The 26,914-nt window shown below is 40.8% G+C and overlaps 1 protein-coding gene across 2 annotated transcripts in view; it reads right to left on the bottom strand.

Annotated features, from left to right (window-relative positions):
• npy2rl (neuropeptide Y receptor Y2, like) overlaps positions 1-26,124 on the bottom strand; it is a 47,497-nt gene extending 21,373 nt beyond the window's left edge. The window contains exon 1 of one of the 2 annotated variants that reach the window (XM_071459905.1): positions 25,231-26,124. The gene's annotated coding sequence lies outside the window, so the exon portion shown is untranslated. Of the gene's footprint in view, positions 1-25,218 lie in introns of both variants that reach the window. The other variant, XM_071459906.1, reaches the window with a different exon arrangement.
• Between the last annotated feature and the right edge of the window lie 790 nt (positions 26,125-26,914).

The following is a 26,914-nucleotide window of genomic DNA, read 5'->3' on the forward strand; positions in this document are numbered from 1 at the left end:
ATATATATGACTAATCAAATCTGTCTTGTTTCCTGTGCTTTTCTTTAAAGTTACGAGCCTGATATGATGACATGATCGGCTCAAACGTTTATCAGAAGACTCAGAGAACTCCATCACCATCACCATATAAAAAAGAAACAGTGTTATCAAGATGTCCTGAAGGTGCACAGTACTTGGCTCAGCCTGGGTGATGCAGAGCAGCAGATGGTGGTTGTACTGGGCAGCTCCCACTGGCCTCACACCCTCAGGCTGCAAATACTCATAAAGAAACTTGGAAAAAGAAGTTTGTAAGTTTGCTCGGGCTGAGTCAGAGCATGTAGGCGAAGTGAAAGTCTGAGCGAAATTAGAGCATCCAAGCTGCCAAAACTATTCCTGTTCTGTCTGTGTCTTTGATCTGTGTGACCACAAACTGTTCGCCCCACAACCGAAAAGTAACTTTCACCGATTCATGAAATAAATGTATTAAATAAATCAATACATACATGGAAAAACACAAAAGGAGTGGAGAAGATCTGACCTTTTCTCAGGAAAAGTGCAGCGTGAAAATGACGCATTAAAATAAAACAATAGCTTTACTTCCTCTTAAAACACAAAACATTCCTGCACCCTTCACAATAAAAGCCTCAGCTAAAGCCACATGATATTACAGGAGTTGCAGTAGGCCTCAGTACGACTGCACAGACCGGACAGTCTGGTTCCAGGTGGACGTCACACTGCACAGACTCACACTTCAACTCTGCAGTTCACAGGTGGGAGAACATCACACCAGCTGTGTCATAGCTTCTTCACACACACACACACACACACACACACACTCACATCCACACAGATGTGGCCTCTCCGTTTCACAGCTCTGCGATGTAAGCCAGTCATCCAGCCTCAGGGGATATTTCAACACACTAAGATATTAGCACAGGAATACTTACACAGAAACACACACACACACACACACACACACACACACGGATGAAACTACTCACAAACAATCCAAACACAACTGCAACCTTTCAGTACCATAAACTCATGTGTGAATGAACACACACACACACACACACATACACACACACACACTCCAGTGCACTAATTCACTGAGCAAGTTGCCTGAGGGCGTTCAGCTCCCTCTTGCTCTCGCTCAGCGCTGACAGGATCAGTGATGGTGCCAACTCACGCTTGCCAAGTGAAACCCGACACAGCGAGACGGTGTTTTGCAAACTCACCTTCCAAACCGGTCCGAGGTTTTTACACCACACCACCTTCACTGTTGCCTCTCTACAAACAGAGAGGGGGCAGGTGGGTAAGAGGCCCAGACTCTCCTACTGATTTTATGTTGTGTATGTACTTTAAAAGCAATTATAATAGAAAAACCTCCGCAACACGACATCAAGGTCAGCTTCAAGTGAGACTTGAAGCACTTGGCTGATAAAAGAGGGAAGATAAATATGCTGGTTTTTTTTTATTAAAGCTGCTGTGGGTGAAAGAGTTTGGTTTCAGACTCAAACAAAGAAGGACATTTAAAGGCTTCACCTTGTGCTCGGGAAATTACAGGGTGACATTTTTCACTGTTACCTGACATTTCACAGATTAAACAATGAATAAGAAATGTAACTGAAAGTTGTGGAGAATGATTAGAGGCAGCCATGATCATTTTTCTGGCTTCTGTCAAGGTTTCAAGTGCTCGTTTTCATCACTGAGTCTTTTTTCCTCCCTCGACCACCTCTCTGCTTCAGTTGAGGATGACTGCAGCCTGAACTCACTGCCTCGTGTAGCGTCATGTCATTTAACGATACCTGTGGTGCCCTGACCGAAGCGTACAGATGTAACTGTAGCTGAGGGCAACAGCAACATGTCATGTGACAGAACACAAAAACAAAAAGGGCTTATCTTAGGTTTATGAATGGGACAAGGCACTGATGGGAAACATGAGACTTCACTACCAGTAAACTCTTGATGAACACACCAATTGATCAGGCCCCAGTTAGCATCAGCTGATATTACACACAAACGACTCGATCAGGCTCCACATTTGACTTTCAGGGAAAAAAATATCATAAATAAGACATTTAGGAAATGTTATCTCTGTCAGAGTCTTTGAGGCTGCCAGGTCTCCATCACACGTGAGGCAGATGTTTATGTTCATGGTTTAAAATGACAAAGAAGCGATTTCAGCTCTGAGCACAGAGACAGGAGTGTATCTTCAAGCTGCTCCCAGACCTCCAGCTTCGCTCAGTAAATGTTGTAATGATGTGTTTACTTCCAAAATTAGGCAGCATCATTTGTAAAAAGCTGACACCTGCTCCCCGCTCCACATGACTGCTGACCTAAAAATACATATCCATTACTTTTTAAAGACACACTCCCCAATTAACACCTCCCCACTGCCACATGTAGTCCAAAAATACTTTCTGTTTGTATTCGACACAGAGAGAACGGCGACTAATTTAAGACCATTCATGAGATGATGAGATGGTTTAGTGGTTTTTGACCCGTCACATCACTACAGCTGCTTCATTTCCAAAATGTCAATCAAAGCACAAGAAGAGGAGACAGTTTAACTTCCTGTCTCTGGAGCCGCGTGTTCGAATCGGAGTAGAAACACCATCAAAACATGTGTCTGCTTCTGTCTTCACTTTGTGGCTGCAGAACATGAATCTTGCATCTACCTCAGGAATCAGTTTTCTAAAGGCTGTTTCTTGCTACAGTTCGAGGTTCATGTCAGATTTGAACTTCTGTCTTGTCCCGACAAACCACTGGTGGGCTTTTGTTTCCCAGACCTCAGTCAAAGATTATATTAGCTGCTTTTAAGTTTCTCCAAGAACCAGATATGTGCAGTTCACTGTGAAAGAACAGATTACTCAACGGCAATGAGTTCACATTTCATCATTTCATAAAACTTTTTGGCAGAGTGAATTATCTTGACATGTCTAGATGGAGGGGGCACACACCCCCCCTCAGGATTCATAATAACATCAGTAATTTGATGATAAATTTCTTCCTCTGCCACGATCATCAGTCAAACAGTTATTTATCCAATATTTAATAATAAATATGCTGTACTTTGTGTTTAGAGCTAATTTGTGTGAGCTAATCAGTGTGTTTAGCATGCTAACATGCTAAACACACTGTACAGCCTCACAGAGGAGGACTGTAGGGTCTTTAAAAAACAATGGAAAACTGCTTTTGCCTGCATCTCCTCATGGAGATACCTCTGCTATGGAGGTTATGTTTTCACTATGGAGGGATGGGTCACGGGCCACGGAAGAACCCACAACATTTGGTGGCAGAGCTGCATCATTTTCTATGAATATGAATTTTTTTCATTGATGTCTGCTGTATGTTGTTTGACATTGGCCCTGGCAGAGGTCTGTGCTCTCTGAGGGCATTTGTAGTTGTATATGTGGTGCATTGCAGCAGCTGGTCTTTGTGTGTGTAGATAATGCTGTTGACAAGTGATTAAAGTGAAATATGGAGGAAAAAACAAATTAAGCTACTTTCTGAATTTCCAAAACTTCACAGGAACCTCACAACAGCCTGTTCAAATGTTTCCCGTCGTTTCCCGTCGTTCTCTTATCTCCTGAAACCAATCTGACTTTAAGGACTGATTTGCTAATTCTAATAATTCTAATTCAAACAAACATGAAGCAACTCTGCTTGAAGAACACACTGATTTCATATCATTCTTGCCAAGTGGCTTCATTAAGATTCAGCAGACGACTCAAATCTTCCTGGATCTCCCTCAGAAGACGACTGTTCATTATTTATTTACAAGCCGACCCCAGTGATTAGCTGGGACAAATCAAAGAGACGCAGTTGTTAGAAAACATCAAGAGGCCACAGATGGAAACACACACAGGATGATGCATCCAAACCAAATGTGGTAAACTCTGTGGTTTTTTAATCACACTGGTCTCAGAGGTGGTTGTATAAAACGGAGTGACCCAAACAGAAACCAAGGTTAATAAAGCTCTCTTGACTCAGCTGATATTATTCCAACTTCTCAGTGTTTCCCTCTGAGCAGCAGAAGCCCTGCTCTCCGGGATCAAGCTGCCGTACTGCACTTTGAGTGTTTTTCAGAACAAAGCGGCAGCACGAAGTTTGACGGCGATAAGAGGAGCTGAATCCTTTCTGGATAATCCTGCAGTTTTAAAGTATTGTGAACTTTCCTCAGGGTTTTTTTAAAGTCTAACACGATGGGCCAACACTATGTAAAACAATCATGTTATAATGCAGTCTGTTAGCTCGGGGCTACATCTTGACACGCACGTTTTACCATACATTTGTTCATATTTTGGCGCCATTACAGGTATTCCAAGTTAGCTGTTATCAGATCCTGTTTCCAGTGTACACATGGATGGACAGATAAGTATCACTGGGTTACCATGACAATGAAAGAAAACATTAAAAAGATCTGGCTTCCTTTTTCATGATTGCTAAAAGGAATTACACGTGTCTTCATGATAGACATCAGAGGTTGTGGTGCCCTCGGAAAATATAAATATGCATCATATCTGTGTGTTCAGGCTTCCAAAACCTCTGCACAATGTCTTGGTTTGCTAATACAATGGATAATTGATGATCTAATTAGTTGCCTAACTGACTCAAGCTGTTTGCGGTGAAAGAAGGAATTATATCCACAAAGGTTGAGTCTGAGTCTGAGTTCACACTCAGCTAATTGAAAGAGCAAACATCCTAAGTGACTTTAACCTGATGTAGGTTCAACAAGCAGGGTTCATGCTAATGGAGCCATAAGCAAGATTTCTATTGATTTCTTGTAAGATGGTCATAATGAACTGTCTCTGCACAGGGTTGTGAATCAGACCTTTAATGAGGAAAGTCAATAATAAACAATTCATAACAGCAAACAGAAGAAGGAGACAGACCTGCTGATGCAATACTATATGATGATCATATGACAGATGCTAGTGATGCACCGCTGCACTGCACACACACAAGTGGTGTGATTATTTAGATCATCATCTAGTAACTGCATTGATCAAAAGATGAGATGTGTCAGAATCTGATTCAGCTCAGCAGGTCCATCGATTACATCCTAACTTTTCTTTGAGGTAAAGTTTGTTTTTTATCTCTACAATGTTATGCATCATTTTTGTGTGTATAAAACTTTTATACATCTGGCCCCAGATACTTGTCACTTTAAAAGCTATTGGCAGACACACAACCTAAACTAATTTACCAAATCAAACTTTAAAACAGTGATGTGAAAGTGGATAAAGTGTAACGCAACTTTTTAAAAAGTTTAAAAAGTTGCGTTACACTTTATCCACTTTTTAAATTTAAAATTCAATAGAAAGTTGAAGTAATTACTCCCCAGAATAAGCTGCAATAAATTCTGTGCAAAAGGCTTTTATAGGCTTTATCCAACCAGTTCTCCAACCTGAAGGCTGTTTTTCACAACCTATAGCAGTGTCTCCTGAAATAATACCCCTACAGCAGCAGGCGTACCAGACCTTGGTTGTCATGGTTACAATGATAAACACCGGTTACACTCCTCCTGGTTAAACACATGGTTACTGTAATAACAGTCATATTTGGTTAGGTTTAGGAAAAGATGGTGATTTGGGTTAAAATAAGTCCTTCCTCAACATTAGACAATTGTTGTTGTCATGGTTACAATAATAACAGTGAACACTCATGGATCATAGAAACAACATAAACTGCTCCTGTCACATGGGAATCGAACACCGCTCTCCTGGGTCATATTCATCCATCCACCCCAACCTCCTCCTGACGTGGACTTTGTCGTTCTATAAACTACGTCACCGCACTTTTCCCTTTGCTCCTGTCATCATCACTACGACCACTAGATGTCACCTAGCAACAGAACCTGACTATGGGTCATAGTAACCTGCTGACAGACGACCTGTGGGCTGGTTTTACGGGAGATAGAAAAAATGTTCTTTCTCTGATTATGAGTGATGATGCTGCACAGAAACTTCTGTTCTTTATTTTCTAACCCTTTTTTAAATAGATGGGTTCATTTGGAAAAACATAATCTCCTGTGTTTCTGCATCAATTTAATCAAAATGTGAATCAGCTGGGAGGTTGTTTATCCTCTTTTTTATGTTATTATATTTTCAGTACTTCATTCTGTAGTTTCTTTAAAAAGAAAAACAGAAGTATCCTTTGTATTGCAGAGGACCTGCTTGGTTTTCCAAGTGTAGATTTGCTGTCATGCTGTACTGAGGCTCTCAGCTCTGGACGTCAGCAGGAAGCGTTGGCCTCAAACATGCCTGACCTGTCTGCAGCCTGGTGGAACAGGAACTGGAGCAAGGAGAAAAGAGTCAGACAGAGGCGACAACAGCTCTGTCAACCTGTGGCCCGCAGTGTTTAACACATGAAGTCGCACCATGCCGGGAAGGACCGTTTACTTTAACTGTGGAGCGGAAAATGAAACCGCCCAGGTCGAATCGAAAATCCAGGTCAACATTGCATTTTACATCAGTTTTTTTTTTATTTTATGTGTCTAGGGGAAGATGACTGAGCAGGTCTGTTTCAACCTGATGTGGAAAAAGACAGCAGGGATCTGCCCAGTGAAACCTCAGACACATCGAGACGTCTCACCGGACCAATCAGCACCAGAGCAGCTTGGCCTGGGTCATGGACGTGATCTCCGATGGATCAGTGAGTGTCTCTAATTCACTTTTTGTCGTCGCAGTTTCAGGTGACAATCAATCACTGCAGCACCACGAGTGACACTTGAGCCTTTAGCTCATTAAATGTGGCTTCGCTGTCACATCATTGTGCTCGACCTGAGGCCACACGTCCACTTCAGTGGACGTTAGTTCAGACACCAGGTCCACAGAAGAACAGATGAAAGGAGCAGAGGAGAAGAAAAACGAGGAGACGACAGAGATGCAAGCGGTTTCATCACTTTCATATTCCATTAGAAGATATTGATAGATTAAACTTTACACATTCCCTTGTTTTCTTTTATGTTGTCTGTTGTAAGAAAAAAAAAAACGATGAGCTCTGTGTGACCTGGATTAACTATTTCATACTCTCTGCACCAACAGTACTGAAAGGTGAAATACAGGTGGGAGTAAGAGTTCATGTTGCAGTCTTTCCTCATAACCATCAGCAGACAATAACAGGTGATGTTCACATGCTCAGAATGTGAAATAAGAGCCATACTGAGCTGTAAACCACATTAAAACACCAGAAGAAGCCAACAGTCTCTCATGAATTTTTGAATATTGTTGTTGCAGGGTATTACAGGCATTTGTGAAAAACAAAAAAAGAGTCATTTCTTACTACCCTACATGAACATGCAGTTTCCAGAGGATTCACCAGATTTAATTATGTCTCATTAGAAACATACATTTTTGTTTATTTGCTATTTTTCCCCAGATGTTTTTTAAGGGGACAGACAGAAAAGGAAAACATGTATTCACATGCTATGATGAAAGAATGACAAACATTTGAATTCAGATTTGTGTTGCAGTTGTGAGTTATTTACTTGCAGATTTCATTAACTAAAATTTAAATAAATTCAGAATACATTCCAGACTTCCCAAATATCTTGTGAATTGGCAAAATAATTGTACTAAGACAAAGCGTTGTCCATCCCTGATGATTTCTGAAGCCTGGGAACAGTGTGTGCTTGTTGAAGGGTAAATCCTGTATAAATCTACAGTGAACTCCCACATGTATGATAATGTAACGACATCACTTCATCACCTTAAGGGAAGAAGCTGACCTCTGACCCCCAAGCAAGGTAAATCTGTCTCTGAGTGACACAACAGAACACAAAACATGTCGACTTCAATGGCATTGTCTCTGGAATAAATACTGGTAAATCTTTTCTGACCTACAGTACATGCGAAGCAAAGTGCATCATGGAGAGAGGTGAGTTGCAGAGGGCTCGAGGTGCTGTAAATTTAATCAGATGGGGGAGCAGGGGCCCTGAATGCGGCACGCCAAAAGTCTGACTTACATATTTACCTGAATAACTTATGGAGACCTTGGTTCTCGGAGCTCATGCTGAGAAAATGACCTCTAACCTCAAGATTCAAAGAAAAATATGAACTACGACCCCAGTCTCAGTGATTTTGGTCAACACCAAAAATGGGAAAAAAGCACAAATCCTTTAGTTAGCAGCTCAGTCACCTTCAGTGTTTTAATTATTAAGACAAACCAGAGTGTAGAGAGAATAAAAGGGATTAAATATTTAAAACTCTGTGAGGAGTTCACCCTCTGGGGCCACATGAGCCACTGTGAAATTCACTAACACTGATGCCGCGGCTTCTTTTAATCATGGCCCTGTCAGTCAAAGTCCACATGCCTCAACAAACCATGGAGCCTTTCAGCCTCTTTTAGCTCATAGTTTTGTTTTAGTTTAATGCTAAAACAAAGCCTGCACATTATACTTTACACGGTACATACACTGTATGGGGGGGGTGCCTTTAAGCTTTTACCAAAGCTTAAAGGCACTCTGTGGAGTTTTTAAGCACTAGTAGTGCTGTGGAGCAATGTTCTCATGAAATAAGAACCAACGAACATAGAAATGCACCAACAAAGGCCATGAAGAAGAGGACTGCTAACAAGTGAACATGGATGTGAAGAATGTAGGATTTAAAATAATAAATGACAAAAAGGTTTTAGATACAGTTTGTTACATTGAATGTAAAGTTGATTTTTGTTTGTTTTCAAGAAATCTCCAGAAGACCCCTTTAACTCCAAGTCATGACGGTACTGAGACAAGAGGAAAATAACAGTTTTTAATATTAAAATCACTTTTAATAACTAAGTTTTTGCTTTGTGTTAGGGTCTGAAAGCACAATTTCCTGTTCCGTGCTGAACATACAGAAGTCAGTTAACCTGTTGACTTTTAACCAGTGTGTTATGGCAAATAGCACATCAAAAAAGTAAAATACTATCTTAAATATGATCTTACAGATGATCTGGTGATAATGAGTAAAACATTTTTTTTTTAAACTGTGGGCTTTGTGGGGACTAGAGACGGTAGCTTCTGGTCAGATGAATGATTACTAAACATGTCAAGTCACATTCTTCACAACTTTTCCGCTCCAGTTAAACAGAGAACAGAAGTGAACGGAGAGATAAACAAACAGAGAGAGGAAAAGGGCGGGACGACAGGATGAAAAAAGAGGTGGTGAGCAAAGGGGGACATAAAACCAATGGTTCCCAGTCTGGTGAGAACTGGAGCAGCAGCTTTCCATCAAATCCCAGCGGCTCATTAAACTTTGAAAAGTGGCATAACTCTGCTGATTAAGAATTGATTGTGAATGAGACGTCACATTGTTCATTACTTTGTCAGCAGGAGTCACATCGCCTCACTAGAAACTCTATGCCATAATAAGTAAAAGGCAAAGCGATGATTTAATTCCAAGGACACTGTTTCTACTCATTTCTGATTTGTAACTAAAAGGATTTCTGTCGTTTCATAACCTGAAGATGCAGCTAAGGAGTAATAGATTTTATTTTATCTTCTCAGTATCAGTGATTTCAAAACCCATATTATTTATATGTCAGAAAGGAGCTGCGGGTTGGTAAGACAAAAGTCCACATTAAAGTAATTACCTGTGACATTTTCATGTCAATAAATAAATAACCTATTTTTCCCACCAGAGATTGAAAAATCTTAACACTCGGCATGATGTGATATGATTCACAGGGGTTTGTTCAGGATAAACAGCAGAGGAAGACGAAATGTTTGGATTGTATTATTTTAGGATGGAGGAAATCACTGCAGTGATAGATAAGAACAGGGCAGGAGGATTTACTGATTTAAACTAGAATGGCACTCAGTAGAGCGCATACCCCCGCCGAGGCCAAACATTTTTTCCACCAGATCCGGATTATTACCTGGTTCTGCACCAAAATGTACAAACTCATAGCTCTCAGCACCATAAATGTCTGATTTCTTTAACCTTAAATCCAAACATTACTTCCTGCAAAACTGACAAAATGCATCTTTCTTTCATCACCATCTCCCAGTGTTGAGGGAAAAAAAAAAGGTACTGAATCCTCCTGTTTAAATACATCAACATTTAATGGGTTCGTCAATGGTCCACGGCCCATCCGTCCACCAAGTTTGGTGCAAATTGGATCAATACTTTGTGTTATCATGCTAACGAACAAAAACGAGGTAAAAGCAGCAGGTACCAAAGATTTTGACATATTGCTCTCCAAACTACAGATCAGAGGTAGAGGGTATTAGAGAAATAGTCAAACTGTTAACTAGTGACCTGGATAAGATACAACAATATTTACAGCTTACTGACAGTACATCTTTTGTGTGAAGGTTAAATATGGAGTCCCACAATTGGCTTCATATATTACTATTTTCTGCTTGAGATGATTTTAAAATACTTGATTAATTTCCAACAGCTCATTTGATTTGAGTTCATACCTGCGATTTTTAGTGAAAGGGAAAAAAAAGAAACCTTATCCTCAACCTTAACCAAGATGTGTTTGTTACAACGTGGCCATGTTGTCATTGAGGCTAGGTTACATTTATATTTACTCAATGGGCAAATGTTTTTATCCAAAGCAATGCACAAGTGAGAGACATCACTAAACCTCAGAGAATTAGGAAACCTTGGTGTAAATACTAAGTACCACATCTGTTTAATAAGTGAAGGAGATTGAGTCAAGAAGTGTCCTGAAAGTGCATAGTCAGAACTAGTTAGGCATGTTAGGGTGTAAGAGGTGTTAGGAGAGGAGGTGCTCTCGGAGGAGGTGAGTCTTTAAGAGATTCTTGAAGATAGAGAGGGACGACCCTGCTGTGATCCACTTCTGGATTGCATTGGCCTTGTGTGCAGGGATGGCAATGTCAGACAACATTCCTTGGAGGAACCCACTGATTGAGTTCAAGTAGACGGTGCAGTCACCCTGAAGGCAGCATTAGTGACTTGAATTTGATTCGGACGGCCATGGGTAGCCAGTGTAGGTTGATAAGTAGTGGTTAGGTTTGGACACAGATTTGACAAACAATACCATCCTGTCGATAGAGGTGTTAGATCAGGAAACGATTCAAAGTCTTTTTAGAGGACAAACGACACATGTTGTTGTTTTGTTTAGAAGACTTGTCCAATGGATCAACCAACCATCACCATATTTTAGTTCCATTCATGTTACTTATTTTTGTGAGAAAGGGTCACATGATACAGACCTCTTTCTTTGCTCATTTTGACCATGCAAGGTGTGTTATTGTATTACAGATTGTATACTGACATGATTGTAAAAGTCAAAAAGACAAATGATTTAATGAAATGGTGGCCACTCATGCTGCCTAAAAAGAGAATCCTAAGAAATCACAGGTGTAAGTCGTGTCCAAGCTCTTTGACTGACAGCTGATCATCAGGAAAAATGATGCTGAAACATGACGACAACAACAACAAACCTAAACACTGCAGATTACCGCTTCAAACACCTTTTCTGAGAGGCAGTATCCTCAGTTGAACAGCATTCACCTTTCGTCCAGGTGTAAATAACTTCCTGATTAGACAGAATGAATAAAAGGCAGCAGCTTTGACTCTTCAGGTTTGGAACTGCAAATCTCTGCTCGACACTCTGAGGCTCACAGTGTGAGGATTAGTGTCAGACTGATGATTACAGATGGACAGACAAGCTGCTGTCTGGCAACCCAGAACCTCTTTGATCTGTTGTGTCTCTCACAAGCACCAAAATTCATTTCAACAAGCATCAACTATGAAAAGTGGGCTTGATGGGGATGAATTAAAGAATCTCCCTGTGCGGTGATTCCAGGTGGTTAGACACATTCATTCAAACAGCTCCTTATCCAACACCTGGTCTCCGTTCATCTGTCTGAGGAACAAAGATGTTTGGGATTAACATCTGGGCTCTGCGGTTGCAGCCAAAACCTCTCAAACTCATTCTTTCAGATATGGGTCTTCAGCATGCAATGAAAATCAATGCTCAATAAAAGAAGGGTGATAACAGGCTGAAAATGGCCCCACAGGCACGGAGCACTGGGAACCAAAATGAGCGCCAGGTGTGACAATATGTTGTTTTATCAAAGCAGCAAACTCCAGGGATAAAAAGGTTTTGGCTGGATGACCTCAGTGTCCTCAGCATAATGGCTGATGTCTAAAGAGTACAAACTGCTTGATAATCCCCACATACTCAATAAACTCTTGTCTGGATCTGGAACAAAATACTATTTAATTCGAATGTGAATGGAACATTTCAGGGCAACCTGACTCAGAGACACTTTGCCATCTTGTCACCACACACACACATTTATTTGAGAACCCTCTTCAAACTAGACTGATTTTTGATTAAATAAAAAAATAGCAAAAAAGAATCTGAGCCTAGTGGGCTTTTCTCAGTAGGGTAACAGAATTAGTAGTAGATGGCTGTTAAACTCCAAACTCCTGAGGAAGGGTGGGCGCAGCACAAAATGAAGCTTCAATGCTTCAACACAACTGTGCCTTATTGTGCTGTGTCAAAATATTCTCAACTCCAGTCCACGAACAGGTGAGGGTAGTTGACGAGCTACTGACTCACATGCTAAGTTAGCTTTGTCTGTTTAGTTTGGGCACAAACTGGACAAAAGAATAACCTTTGTGTTTGTACCATCAGCTCCTGTCTTCACACACTGCATCTCTCTTGTGGAGCAGTTCCTACTCCGGTTAAGCAGTGTTTAGCAAGGAGGGTGATTTACTTTACCTCTACGAGCAAATCATTCATCACAGCACTTCTTTTTAAACTGAGTGCAACTTTTAGTTTCTCATTTAGTCCTTGAAGCGTCTCAGTGACAGATTGCAAGTGAAATGACACGTTTGAACAGCTGAAATGTGACATCTGATGCAGAACGCTCAGTGAAACACGTTTCAGCTCGGACTCTTTCTGCCTGCGCTCCCTGGGACGAGAACAAAAATAGAGGTGCTGCAACTGACAGGGACGTGAGATAATGGAGTGATGAATAAATCAGCAGATGGTGATGTGCAGCTAAATTGAGACAGAGAGAGAGAGAAGAGCGAGCTGCAGAGAGAGTGACTGAGGATCTGTGAGCGAGTGGACTCCTGTAAATACACAAGCACGTCTAACATTTCAAGGATTCACTCGACACTGAGCTAAACTGACCGAGGACCTTAAGGGGTTTTTTGCTAAAAGAGAAACACAGCAGTGTCGTCCTGTGTTGTCAGGTAGAGTTACTGTTGTGTAGAACAGGTTTGATAACCTCAAATGTTCTTGTACACAAGAAACAGGCAATAAAATCTCAAAAGCTCCAGTTATTTTCATGGAATATCTGCTTTAAAAAGGCAGTTGTGGAAGGATAACAGATTAAAGGAAAAGTCAAGCTCAAGATAACATGTCAACTACATACGATGCTTTAGAGCTGTTGGAGGGCATTAGGATTGGACGACTGGGTTGAAGGCACACGTTTTTGGAGTTAGGTGATCTGTGAGTTTTATTAAGTGGTCCTTGGTCTGAAAAAGTTTGACAAACACTGTGAATGAGCGGAGTGACTGTTATGTTGTGCAGATTGAGCCCTCTGGGATGAAGTTGGGATTTCTGATGAATCTTCCCTCAGGCTCAAGTATAACTCTGCTTTCCAGGGAGTGAACAGCACAGAGGTTCGCACAGAGTCAAACTGAAGGTCTAATGTAAACAGACCAGGACTGAGAGCTGGTTGATGTGAGAGCATGTGATCCCTCCTGGAGACGAAGCCATATTCTCTGCTTTTTGTGATCTCATCAAATTAACTCACAAACAACTAAACTAAACATCCAGAAACTGAGGCGAAACATTCAAGTTGTTGCTGCGTCTGATTGTCACCACATTTGTGCATAAAGAGGATGGAAATTCATATTTTCTTCTTCAGATTTCCGGTAAAAAAATTGACGCATGTGGATTTAAACCGACCTGACGATGAGGGTGGAAGCTGTCTTCTGTGACAGGTGCAGCAAATCAAACATGTCAATCAAAAGGTCTGATCAGGTGAAGTGAACACCTGTGTGGGTGGACTGAGGCTTCTAAGTAAATAAGATTTAGACAAACATCCCCTCTATCTTTTGTTCAACGTCGCATGAAATGTTACAGCTGCTAATTCTTGACTTTAAACCTTTGTAAAAAAAAAAAAAAAAAAGCCTGGAGGGAAAATCTTCAAAGTACAAATAAAACTAACACAAAAACCAACACAATGGAGAAAATGAATTTAAAGAGCATGAAGCACAGGAGGACCTGAAGGAGCGTTCAAGGCAGGAATAGAGATGGGAAGAAAGAGACGGAGGATAGAGGAACAAGGGAAGATGGAGGAACAAAAGAAAGAAAAAAAGAAAGAAATCCATCTGTGTGAGTGATGTATATATTAACTTCATATTTACTGCTCATGGTTTATTTGGAAGAAGTCAGTTTACTGCATCATCTGCCAACATGTTTTAAACTTTAGCTTTTGTGTGTGTGTGTGTGTGTGTGTGTGTGTGTGTGTGTGTGTGTGGGTGGGTGGGTGGGTGTGCGTGGTAATAGGCTGTTGATAAGGCAGATGAACACAGTATTTTATGGCTGAATGTTCCAAGCAAATCGGTTATAACCTCAATAATAATGTCAGCTTTAATTAATTCCCCTGATAGATAGAGAGAGAGAGAGAGAGAGGAGGGATTAATACAAATCAGGGAGAGGAAAAGATAACTGAGGAGAGAGTGAGGAACATACTAATACACTAAATGGACAAAAGTATTGGTCATTTAGTGGAAGGTTTTGATGGTGTATTTACACAGCTTTCCTGAAAACTAGAGGTTACAGGAAGAGGAAAGAGAGAAAGAAAGGACAATGTGTACAATAACATCAACCCACAACATTAAACTTACAAAATCAGGAGCAGTAATTTCTTCTGACTGTCTGTCTGTCCCAAGACTTCAAGCGCTCGTTGGCATTTGCCTCTTTCTTGACTTTCCCTTCCTTGTCCACTCCTTGTCTAAAAATGGCTGGAGGTAAAGCTCTTTTTATGCAATACACAGTGTTGCATCATTTAATGGTGCCCATACAGACCAAGGCAGAGAAGTGAAAGTCACAAATTCACACACAAAACAACGCTACCCCTTCTCATGGACAATCACATGACATTACATCACATTCATTTAGCAGACGTTTTCCTTCCAAAGAGACCTACAGTAATTGCATTCAAACCACATAGTGATGAATAGGATATGAATGAAAAATGAAAAGGGGGCTTTGCAATGCACTGTGTTCAAATGCTGCTTCCACTGGGCCCAACAAACCTGACACTGCCTGACTTTGGATATGGCAATGCAGCTTTAGATTAGTTACAGTGCAACACTGAATGTAGCAGTGAATAAAAAAAAAAAAGTGAGCTGATGCATGTTTCCAGCCTCCCAACCCCCATCCACTCACTGCTGGGTGATGCCGGGTTCAAAACACTCGTGAAAACACTGCATGAATGGGGGCTGTTATAACTGCACATTATTGCCCAGTGTTTTAGAATACGATGGTTTACTGCATTTATGTGTGTCCACATACTTTGGGCCATGTAGTGCAGGGTGGGAGGAAATAAAAGACAAGAAGAAATGGAAGGAGGAGAACGAAAGAAGAGAAACAGAAATGAAACAAAAGCAGAAAAGAAAGGAAAGTGTTGAAATAGAAAGAAAGAAATGATGATGGCAGAGGGAGAACAAAAGGGAGAACCGTTGTGTGAGTTCAAGGTATGCTCTGTGATAACGAGCTGACATGTTGTACAGTATGAAACCTGACCTCTTAATTAAACTGCCGACCTTGTTTCATTCCCGTTGTCCTCCTTCAGACTGATGATGTGCTCCAACGAGCACCACGCACGCATGTCAAATCATGCCAAATGCCAGAGAACAACATGAATAAAACTGTACATCATGTGCTGAATGAATGTGGTGCATATAAATATAACTGTGTGTCGTGTGATGCATAAAACACACTGTGTTATGTAAAACGGTTTATACAACACAGGAAATAAGTTTATCTGAGGAGATGATAGTCCACAATTTTACTTTTTAGTCAAGTACATTCACACTTTTCATAAGTGTACTCTCTGTCCCAAAATATTCTGACTTTTCATAAATGTACTTGATCCCCAAGCTCCACAAAAAAAGGTCCTCACTCTTCCCAAATGTCCTCAATATCACAAAATATTCTCATTTTTCAAAAATGTCCTAACTTTTCGAAAGGTGAACACTTTTTCAAGGAGGTCCTCATAATCCATAAATGTCCTCACGATCGTATAATGTCCTCATTATCTCAATATATCCTAATTTTCCAAACTTGTCAGTTTTCACAAAGGTCCTAACTTTTCCAAAAATTGTCTCATTTCCCCAATGTCTTCATTTTTCAATCATGACCTCACTTTTCTCAAATATCCCAACTTTTCCAGTACGTCTTCACAAATGTCCTCCATATGTCTCAATTTTCCACACATGTCCTCACTTTTCATGTCACAAATAGTGAACACTCTAAAAATTAGGTCACTTTTAAAAAATGTCCACGCTCTCCCCAAATGTCTTTACTTTTCTTAAATGTCAATATTGGTATATATGTGCTCACTTTCCTCACTGTCCCCACAAGTGCCCTCACTTACACACGTGTCATTTAAAAAAAAAATGTCCTCACTACTCAGAAAATGTCAACACTTTCCACAAACATCCTTTTCCCAAATGTCCTTACTTTCTACAAAGGTCCAACTTCTCGTCAGCGTTCCCACTTTTCCAAATGTCTTCACTTTTCTAAAATGTGCTCATGCAGATTCTAAATATGTCCCCACTTTTCATAGATGTCCTTATGTCCCAAAAAGGTCAGCATTTTAAAGAAATGTCTCTAAGACCCCATGGTCCTCACTAAGAGAGCCATGCGAGAACACAGACACACTCTGCTGTACCATCTGAAGACCTCATCCTGCCTTTGAAGGTGACATGAAACATTCAGACTTTCTCAACGTCACCACGGAGGTGGTACATTAGACAAAAATTAAACTTGTTGCATTACGAAAACCAAACCACTAAAAGTACAAAGTGAAAATACTATTTCAATAGAAACAAACTTCAGAGTAAAAGTCTGATATTTATAGCAGCCTGAAGCCAAACAAGATCTTCTTTCTGTTTTATGTGTTCATTGTACGCATGAATGACTGTACTTTGTCAAGTGTTTGATACTATAAGCAGCAGCTCTTAGATGTTTACTCTTAAATTCTACAGCTGCTTTGTCTCATAATGTACACAATGCAGGTGTAGCTGAACGTTTAGATCAATTACAGGCTGTACATAGGTTTTAAATTGTACACATAAGCACAGTGTAAACAGACAGACTCTCCTGTTCTCTGTCAGTTCTGTTAGTGTGGGGAAACAGTTGTCAGCCTCTTTTCAGTTTCAGCAGGCAGAATGTGCAAAGACTAAATAACAAATAATAAATAAATAGAAGGAGTGCAGAGCATGTACATAAATGTAAAACAAATAAATAAAAAATGTATTTTTAGCAGCATAGCTCATTGGATGGCAAAGTCTGTCAGGGTTTGTAGATATTTGTGGTCCCCTGAGAATGAATCTGAAAAACCTGGCACCACCAACACAGTGGTTTATGACCAAATACTTGAAAAACTAAAATACATCTCCACTGTACTTTGTGTTTAGTGCTAATTAACAAATGTTAGAATGCTAGCACACTAAACAAGGATGGGGTATATGGAAAACATTCTACCTGCTTAAATTTAGCATGTTAGCATTGTAATTTCGAGCATGTTTGTGTGAAGACATTTGCGTTTAGCTCAAAGCTCCACTGTGAAGTAAAACTACTTGAAATCAAGGCATGTCATCATTTTGGCCTGAGAAGAAATCATGCAATCCGGATGCTGGTGGTGAAGCTATGCTAACATAGGTGTTAGCATTTATCTAAAAAAGGAGATGTAATTGACAAGATGGTGGAAAAGGGTTAAAACAGACTCCAGGTTTCAGCTCGTAATGTTACACTTTTACATCCATAGTCGTCAACGGTCAGCGCCACACAGATTCATCTTTTTATCATCAATAAAATTGTATCACATTAATTTTGACATTTGCAAAATTGGGCGTGTGTGTAATTGTGGATTTGATGTCTCCTTATGGTTGTGTTCTGTCTCTTTGTGGTCATTTTGTGTGTCTTTCTAGGTGTTTCCACTTTCATGGCATCAAATTTATATTAGTATCAGTGTAAAACTGCAACATTCAGCATCTTTTCAAAATCGGATTTCTCTGGTTTTTTTTTGTCTCATTTTCCTTTAAATCACAGCAGGACTTGTCCCTCCTCCCATTAAAACCTTTGCGGTCCCCAGAGGCTCCAAACCAAAATGGAAATCAATGTTGAACATGCCTGCCAGTGTCTGTGTGTGTGTGTGTGTTTGTGTGTTTGCTAACAGGAAACAGGGGCATGGAGGACACGTGTTGTCAACAGTTGGAGGGCAGTAAAACAGAGAGAGAAAAAGAGAGAGAGAGATGGGGGTGGATGATGGAAAGGGGGCGAGAGACATGACAACAGACTGGCAGGCAGATAGAGAGAGAGAGACACACAGTGATGGACAGATATAAGAGAGAGAGAGAGAGATAGAGGGAGCAGAGGCAGATGGAGAGAGAAAAGGGCAGAGATGCAGATATTTAATTGAAACTGAACTGATGAAGCAGTGCAGGAGGAAATATTATAACGAGCAGTTTTGTCACATTTCCTCCTTTCCTCCCTGACTACTCCTCATCTTTAGCTTTTTCTCTCATCCTCATTTCCTTTCCTACCTCCTCCTGTCCAATTTCTACCTCCTTCTTTCCTTCCCTACCACCTCCACTTCCTCCCTTTTTCTATTTTCAACTTCCCTCTTTACTTTGCTAAAACCTCCTTTTACATTTCTCTCCCCTTTGCAACCCCCCCCCCCCCCCCCCCGTTACTTATGCCTCATCCCTTCCTTTCCTAGCTCCCCCTGTCCTTTTCCTAGATCCTCATTTCCTTCCTTACCATCTCTTGTCCCTTTCCTTTTCTCACCATCTTCTGTCCTTCCCTTCTGCCCCTGCTAAACACCCTCTGTCCTGCTCTCCTTTACTACCTCCTCCGTTCCTTCACTACAACCTGCTCTCCCTCCCATCCTGCTCCTATCCTTTTCTATTTTTTTCCTTATTACTTTTCCTACTACTTTTTCCATACCTCCTTCTTATCTTCTTTAATGTCCTCGCTTCCTTTCCTCTAGTTTTGAAAGGAGACAAATGTGGAAACATGAGGGGCTTAAACACACATGTGAAGTGTAACTATGGGGGTTGGTAGGAAAGGAGGCGGGCCTTCAGGTTGATTGACAAGTGATGAAATATGATGAAGGATGAGGATAAGACAGAACAGTTATTGGCTTAAGGCTAAAAGTTGCGTGATGAAGCTCAGCTGCCAGCAGCCATTAGATCAGCCTGTCTTTGTGTGTGTGTGTGTGTGTGTGTGTGTGGCTAGAGATAAAATGCTCACACTGCACCCTGTGACTTTAATTGCCCAACATCTGTACACTCATTAGAAGGGCGAGAGAGACAGCAATAGAATGGGGAAAACAGAGAGAGAGAATAGTTGATTCCTTTCTTGGTGTTGTTTTAATTTTTACGTCTGTGCTGCTGTGCGTGTATGCAGATGTGGCTTTGTTTGGATATTAGACAACACACACAGCACAGTGGGGGGCCATTAAATGGCGATTGGCCGCAGAGCTGCAGCACAGCAGGAGAGCTTCGGGCTTCTGTGATCATGTGCAAGCGTGTAAATAGATACACTTGTTGCTTTCAGGCGTCTGATGACCGAAAAATGACGGCGGTTCTGCAGACTGAGACGGCGCCCGCTCACCAACCACGCTCTGTGCTGCCCTCTGATTGGTCACTAGACTTTTTTAAATCCACATTCAGATAAAACATTCAGGTAAATTAGCTTAATGATAATTGTCAGAAATATACAAATAACACTGCACCATTATAATCAATAATACATATATATATATATATATATATATATATATATATATGTATATATCTAACACAGATTTCAGATTTTACAGATTTTGACTTTGAACAGCAGGTATGATGTTTAACAGGTATGACAAATTAAAAGTTTAACCTGATGGTGGCACTAGAGGAAAAGTCAGATGATCTCCTAAGTCAGTAGGATTCATCCTCTGGGGACCATGAACATAATGGACTGACCGACACTAACATCCAAAAAGGTTTCATGTTTTCTTCTACTATTCTTAAAAACACAGGCAAGCAGGTTAAATCAGCCTGAAAACATCTTGTCACCATGAAATTACATTTGTATAAAACTAATAACAGCAAATGTGTTTTTAGAGAAATGAATTTCCACCCATTAATTTGTTTTATCTGTATGATGAATCATAATTAAAAAGAATAAAGTTGTTGTGACAGGTTTAGAGGATCAAACAATCTTGACTTGAAAAGCAAACAAACGGTTTTGTCTGTTTGGATTTTGTTCTGGGTAAAATGGCATGTTCAAGTGATGAACTGTGTGTGGGAATTTTTTGGTTTTTCATCCATGTAAGAAGAAAATGTTGTCAATTAACAAATGTTAATACTGAATGTTGACGGTCAGCGCATTTATTTCCCTACAATATCCCTACTTTACTGAAAGCACAGATTATTGTCTTAAATACATATTTAAAAGGTCAACAATGACCTCAAGCATGAGACAGGACATGTTTATTTTATTAATATTTAACCTGAGACACAATCATGAGGACCCCAGTCTCCTGCACTTTGTACGACTTGCATGTACAAAAGTGTAGAAGAAAAAATGTTACCTCTGAACAAAATCCAGGCTGTAATTACATTTCCTTTAAAACATAATTAGAGAAACAAATTAGTAGTATATAAATATTATTCATAGGAGATGAGGTTGGTATTAGAAGACATCCCTCCACTTTTAAAATTTCATAAGTTTCTGCTTGGACGTATTCTATTATAAGCAGATAATGAAAAATACACTGTCAGTCAACAATGTATTTTGTGACTGCACTACATCTTTATCAAAACACATTTTAGTGGGAAATCAGTCGTATTGAAATGTTGTGTGTGTTGATGAAATCAGCCTGAAAAAGACCAAAGACTGGAGGAGAGCTAACAGGTGTCCCACACAGCTGAGTGGCTGAAGCTACAGTCCACAGAGGATGATCCGCCGCCAGGGTCTGTCAGACTGAGCTCAGCAGCTGACAGTGACTGATGCATCGATCGGGCCGCTGAAGTCTACTTCACTGTAATCAATCAGACAATCAGAGCAGCATTTCACAGTCAGGAAGGGAGGCAGGGGGACAAAAACTCACTGCACAAGCAGAGGATGGACAAACCGTCAGGATGAAGTTAGTTTTGCTTGTTTTTTTTTTTTGTTTGTTTTTTTTTAATATGTTGCTGTTGGGTTATTTACACAGACTAATGCTAAGCTATAAAGCTGTCAGGAACTTTAATACACACAATTATGAGAGGAAAATGTAAGAAATAAAACTATTATACAGGCTGTTTACACTGAGGCCAGAATGGGGATGATATGCTCTCTTCATTGTGTTTGTCAGAAGCCTGGCTGTTTCCTCCTGAACCAGCTGAACTTATGAAATTGCAGACTTGCTTAGACAAGAAAATAGGGAGTTATAATAATCCAGGTAGGAAGAGATAAATATTCTCAGGCAATGAGTGATCCGGAGTGAATTTAGTACCAAGACTTAACTAGTATCCTAATGCAATGGTCAAAAGTCAAGTTTTGATCAAATACACCACCAAGATTCCTCTCAGATGATCTTGTTTACCCTGCTAAATCTCTGAGGTATGGACTCATGCTGTTTGAAACTTGGGTCAATTATGAAAATTTCAGTTTTGTCCGAATTCAGGTGTAAAAAATGTATTGACAGTCAGTCTTTGTTAGCAGTGTAGGGTATCCAGATTTTTACTCTCATCAGATCTAAGACACACATAAAGCTGAGTGTCATCTGCATAACAATATTAAACTAGAAGAACGTGACCAAGGGGGAGCATATACAAGCTAAAAAATAGGATCCAAGGATCGAACCTTGTGCAATCCCACATAACATATGAGACAAAATCATCAATAGCCCCCCGAAAGATCTCCCTGTAAGATATGAGGAAAACCAGCTGAGGTCACTTCCATCGATGCTGACCCAGTGCTTTAGCCCAGACTGTAAGATGAAGATGGTACAATTGACAGTATCAAAGGCGGCTGACAATCTGAAAAAAACTCAGCCTGAGACTGACTGACCCATTTACATTAGACAGAAGTCAAAGGGCAGTTACTTCTAATACCTAAGATCACAGAAGGATAAGGGCATGTGTGACATTATCAGGCAGGGAAACAGGGGTAAATTCATTCAACAATGTCAGGGAGAGGGAGGTGTTATAGAAGCTCTGACATCCTTAACCTTCTACAAAAAAAAACATAATTAAATTTAATTAAATTAATAATATACTTATCACAATCTTCGACAGAGGAGGCTGAAACATTTGAAGTAGCAGGATTCAGAAGTTGATCAATTGTACGAAACAGAACTCTATATATTTAAGTCTCACTTTTTGATTAATAAATTAAAAGCAGATAATAAGTCTTTCATACGAAGGAGGTGGACTTGTAGGTTTGTTTTCTCCCACCTACACTGTGCTCCTTTACTTTCTCTTTTCAGTTGCCAAGTATCCTAGTTTACCCAAGGTAAGGGATTGACCGACACCTTGACCCAGCCTTAATGGGCGTAATGCAGTAGAACAGATGGGAAATAACAATGCAGCAGAGAGGGGGTCTCACAGCTGACTTTGAGCAGGAGAACTTCAAAGCTGGGAGGTTTCTCCCCTGAGATAAGGCTCAAACTCACTATACACTATCTCTGAAGTTCTTTACCTGATCTACTTGCAATGATTGAACGGATGCAGTACTCAGTCCTTACTACTGCACTTAAGCTTCAGTGTTGCCTCTCATTTGAAAGTTGCTGTGAGTAAAAACATCTGGCAAATGGGTAAATGTAAATGTCAAATGCTCAAGTCCTCCAACACCCACACAGGTCATTTTTTTCAATAGTGCTCCTATGGCAGCTGTCGTACGGGACTTCAGTTGTCATGGTTACAATAACAAATATGCAAACTATACAGAGAGCAGCGTACCTACATTTGTCACCATGGTTGCTAAAATAACAGCCATTGCATGCTCTTGACTTTGTCGCTCTATAAACTACGTCACCGAACTGATAATACTTCTACTTAAGCAGTATTTTGAGTTCAGGACTTCTACTTCTACTGGAGTACATTTGCATTGTTGCATGGTCCCACGTTAGAGGTTCTGACTACTGCTCCCACCTGTGACAGTGGATTTATCACTGCAACCACTCAGCTAACACACTCAGCAGACTGCAGGTTCGATCACTACACAATTCCGTCCACACACACACACACACTCATCAGAGCCAGAGCTTAGTGTGAAAGTTCATTCATGATCATGGAAACAGTAGTTTAAGAAAATGACCAGAGCTTTCAACCAGAACTCCTCAGTTTGACCATTAAACTCAGTTTTCTAATCTGAGTGTTTTGTGTACAGTGGTTGGTTTTCGGTTGATTTACTGTACAGAGATGAACAGACTGAGAATAAAGGTCATGTTGGTTGCTGGGAGTTTTTCCAGAGCACAGCGTGAAATTGAACAATAATTCATACTCACAGGCATTTGTGATCAATATTCAGCAGCAAACCATGTGAAAGCCTCATTAAAGAGTTGATTCAAAGACATGACTTGCACCAAACTCACTGCATGAATTGACTTTTTTCTATCTGAAGTTTCTGAATCAGTGAGAACACAAACTAAAGACATGACACAACCAGTTCCATGATTTACTGTAATATCATCCCACTAATCATTTTCCCAAACCTCTGAGTCATGGATTCAATTTCTGGGAACAAAGAGCACTGCAGCATTTGACGGGTGCTGATATTAAAATTTGGCCAGAGTGATAAATTATTAGAAGTGGGTCACCAGCTGTCAGCTCAGAGGGAAACGCTGCGCCTCATTAAGCCTCTGATATAATTTTTTTTTCCCAAGATAAGAAATCTGAAATGAAATTGTTTTCAGGCCATTTCCTGTTGGACCTTTCTCTTCTTTCCAAAGTGCAGGATAAAATCTGGACTTTTAAAAGTTTTCCTCTGATTAATGTTGCAGACGTACCTCTGCAATTTATTTCCACAGGTAAAACTGCACTTCTGATTTATCTGTAACAACAGCCCCATATAATCATAATCGCTGCTGCTGTGAGCCACATCGTCTCAGGAATAGAAGAAGAAGAAGGGAACATTTCTGCTGGAAATGATGGTTTAATATTTAAACAGCATCCTCTGCCTATCATGCAGAGGACAAGTGTGTTTGTGTTTGTCTAAGTGTGTGTCTGTGGCACTCAAGCTCTCATTGAACAGAATACTAGCTCTGCCTGTGGAAACCACGTATCTCCAGCATGTTTACATCCTGAGCTTGGTGACAGTATTGCATTTAAAATGATGTTCCATCATCAAGTCTTAAATGACAATACGTGATCAATATGTAGGCCTAGTATAACACCAGCCACATACAGAATACTACCAGGCACCACAGCTGCACACACACACACACACACACATATATATATATATATATATATATATATATACACACTTTATAGAAACTCTTCTTGGGCTCAGCATCAGAGAAGATTCATCCCCACACACACTTCACAGCATCTTTACAATCATTCACACATTGAAACACCTGTAAGAAAAACCCATGTTTACACATTCAACAGTTAAAATCAAAAAAGAAAACACAAATAAAACTGATACAACCAATAAAACCAGTCAAATAGTTCACATAGTTTTTTTTAATTGTTATATTATTATCTGCTGCTTTGAGCCTTTGAATGACAGTAGTTTCTTCAGATTCATGTGACATTAATTAAGTGCTGTCTCTCTGCCAGTCTCTCTATATATCTACATATATCTACATATATATATAATAAAATAACTAAAGAGGAATAAGAATAAATAAATAAAATCGACCATGAGCCAAACTGGTGGTGACGCTGATGTTGCATGCGCTTCTGTGTACAGTATGCACGTGCAGCACTACATGATGCTGACATGTCGTTAGCATGCGCGAGCACACGCACGTGTGTCTGCGTGTCTGCGCGCGTGTCCGTGCAACTGTGTGTGTGTGTGTGTGTGTGTGTGTGTGACTGACACACTGACCTCTCTGTCTGTCTCCGGGTCCCGGGTCGGTCAGCTCACAGACCCCGCCACCCCCCCCGCTCCGCTCCTCGCGCAGACCGGACGGAAACCACGGAGACAGTCACGCGGCTCTCGTGTGCCATTTGAGCAATGAATTAATAAAAATAAAATTCAGGAAGCAGCCGTTCATCCGGAGGTGGTTGCGAGTTTAAATCCCCATCCTCCGCATCCTCCGCGCATCCGTCCGTCCCTCCACTAACAGTCCCGCCTCAGAACAGCGCGGACGTCCGGGCTGCTGCCACTGTGGATCAGCGCCGAGGGACCGGGAGTGTCTGGCGCTTTAAAGACAGACAAACCGTCCTCAGAGCGGGAGGGACAGAAAGAGGGACAGAAAGAGGAGGTTTAGTTTATCTCCTCTTCTTCTTCTTCTCTCTGTTTATCGGTATCTCTGGACACGGACACGGGAGCGAGGCGCTTTACGCACGGCGCGTAAAAGCCGAGTAAAGGATCAGGGGTGGAGGGTTTTTTTCTTTATGGAGGGGGTGGAGGCGAACTGAGGGAGGAGGAAGAGGACGAGGAAAAAGGGAAGAAGAGGAGCTGGTGGTGGAGGGAAGACAGGGTGGAAAAAGGAAATACAGGGAAAGATAAGAGAAAAAAAGGGAATACGTGGTTGTTGGAAGAGGAGGAGGAAGACAGATGAGAAGCAGGGGAGGGAGGAAAAAGAGAAAAAGAGGGAGGCAAGGAAGAACAGAATGAAAGGAAAAGAAAGAGGAAAAGAAGAAGGAGAGGTGCACTGGGAGGAAAAGGGAGGAAGGAGGAGAAAGAAGGAGGTAAGGAGTGTAAGGAAGGAGAGAGGGAGAAGAAGGCAAAGAAGAAGGAGGTGAGGAAGGAAAGGAGGGAAAAAAAGTTGTGAGAAAAGGTAGTGGAGGGGAAGGGGAAGTGAGGAAGAAGAGGAGGGGTTAAAATGGAGAAGTCAAATGTTGTTCATTCAAATGTTGGCGTCCTCACTTCTCACCATAAAGTCCTCTGAAAGTAAAGCTGCTGTAAATCCCACGGGGAGAGAGAGAGAGAGAGAGAGAGAGAGAGAGAGATGTGGAATCAATACATGAGCATCACACACTTTTCTCCACCTCCTCACACACACCCTCACCTGCATGCAAACATGATTTTAGCATCAACTCTTTAATGAGTGTGTGGCTGTGTGTGTGTGTGTGCCTGTGTTGCTGTCTTTGTGAGGACTGATGTCAACTTTAAAGTCCCCCTAAACCCACATTCACTCATTACTTTTTGTAGCCAAAAACACAGTCCCACCTCATCTCAGACTCACTTGTAAGTGGCTAGCTTGATATAGCACCATATTCCTTTATTACAAATCATAGAAACATGAATGATGGTGGGGGAGGGTGTGTGTGTGTGGGGGGGGTGGGGGGGTGGGGGGTACTAATACTTATCAGTCTGAAAGAAACGTTGCAAGTTCAGCATCAAACTTCATTCCTTTACTCACCAACAGCCGTCTCCAGTGGTGGAAAGCAACCCTCTTGTTTTGCTTATATTTATTTCTATCCCTTCTTTTCTTCTACTGAAGTTAGCATGCTAACCCACCAGCTAGCCTTGGTCTGGGCCAAACTATCTCATCTCTTTCTGATACTGAGTCACTGGAGCATCTAGTCAGCCCTGAAGAACTAGGGCTGCAGAGAAAATTTCA

Source organism: Trachinotus anak, unplaced genomic scaffold, assembly GCF_046630095.1.
Source record: "Trachinotus anak isolate AG129_WGS33_773 ecotype Australia unplaced genomic scaffold, CSIRO_AGI_Tana_v1 ptg000023l, whole genome shotgun sequence".
Taxonomy (NCBI): domain Eukaryota; kingdom Metazoa; phylum Chordata; class Actinopteri; order Carangiformes; family Carangidae; genus Trachinotus; species Trachinotus anak.